This window comes from Papaver somniferum, unplaced genomic scaffold (assembly GCF_003573695.1).
Source record: "Papaver somniferum cultivar HN1 unplaced genomic scaffold, ASM357369v1 unplaced-scaffold_21, whole genome shotgun sequence".
Lineage (NCBI taxonomy): Eukaryota > Viridiplantae > Streptophyta > Magnoliopsida > Ranunculales > Papaveraceae > Papaver > Papaver somniferum.
This window is the reverse complement of record NW_020631041.1, coordinates 9,324,345-9,325,645: the sequence shown is the minus strand read 5'-3', so window position 1 is coordinate 9,325,645 and position 1,301 is coordinate 9,324,345.

Below are 1,301 nucleotides of genomic sequence, written 5' to 3'. Positions count from 1 at the left end.
ATGCTTGGAATAGCCAGCATCCAGGACTTTCATGTCCTGTTAATGTTTTTAATTTCAGTTCAATTTCATTTATGTTCATGATTGTTATGTTCCTGTTGATATGCATACTTTTAATTTCCTGTTATGTTCCTGTTAATGTTAATCCTGTTAAGTGTTTACTCTGTTTAATGTGCCTTTGTTAGTTTAAATGCTCACTGTGTTTCAATTCATTATCATGAAGTGATGGAATGCTAGGCTAGAAGCCTTTGAAGCTTTGATTTGATTGTGTAATGGAAGAAATCAGTGCTCATAGCAAGCTGATTATCTTGCCATTCCTTTTGTATGCTTAGGATGCAATGTGCTGATTGTGCAATGGAAGAAATCAGTGCTCATAGCAAGCTGATTATCTTGCCATTCCATTTGTGTTTGCCTGTATTCTTGCCTTAGCCTTGCTCATTTTAGTTTCATTCACATCCTTGCCCTTGGCCTTAGGCCTTGGTTCACTTGCTTTGTTCCTTGTTTTTGCCCTGTGTTGCTTTTGTTTGCTATTTTTTCCTGTTTCTTAGGCCTTTGCTTCTGTTGCTTTGGTTCATCATTAATTCACTGCCTTGCAGCTGCTGTGCAGCACTTGTGCTGCTGCTGCATTGCCTTCTCTGCTGCTGCAACTCTGTTGTTGCTGCTTTCTTTCTTTCACTGCATTGCACTGCTGCTTTGCATTGTTTGCTTCCCCTGCTGCTACTTCTTTTCCTGTTAACTGCTTCTTTTTTTTCCTCTTGGCCTTGTGCTGCTGTGCACTGCTTGTGCAGCTGCAGCTGCTGCTGCAACCCTGCTGCTGCTGCAACCCTGCTGCTGCTGCTTTCTCTTTTTTGCCTTGTGTTGCTGCCACTCCACTTCTCCTGCCAGGTCCAGCCCTGTTAGCTCCTGCTGCTCCAAAGCTCATAAGTACAAAGCCCAAGTCAAGTTCAGTTCCTCAAAGGCCCAAAGGCCCAGATCCTTGACTGAAACCAAAGCCCAGTTCATCCCAAGCCCAAATTCATTCATTAAGGCCCAATCCAATTCAGGCTTAATCAAAAGCCTAAGTTTAAGGCCAAAGCCCATTTGTACTTCAAAGACCAAACTGAGCCCAAGCTCAGTTCATTTTATTATTATCAAACCCATTAGTACTCAAAGCCCAATTTAAGCCAAAAGGCTTCAAAGCCCAACAGCAATTTAGGAACCCAAATAGTTAGAACACTACAAAACACACCCGATCTCTGTGGATCGACCCGTACTTGCACGAGCTACAACTGACGACCGTGCACTTGCGGTATTACTGTAGGCCC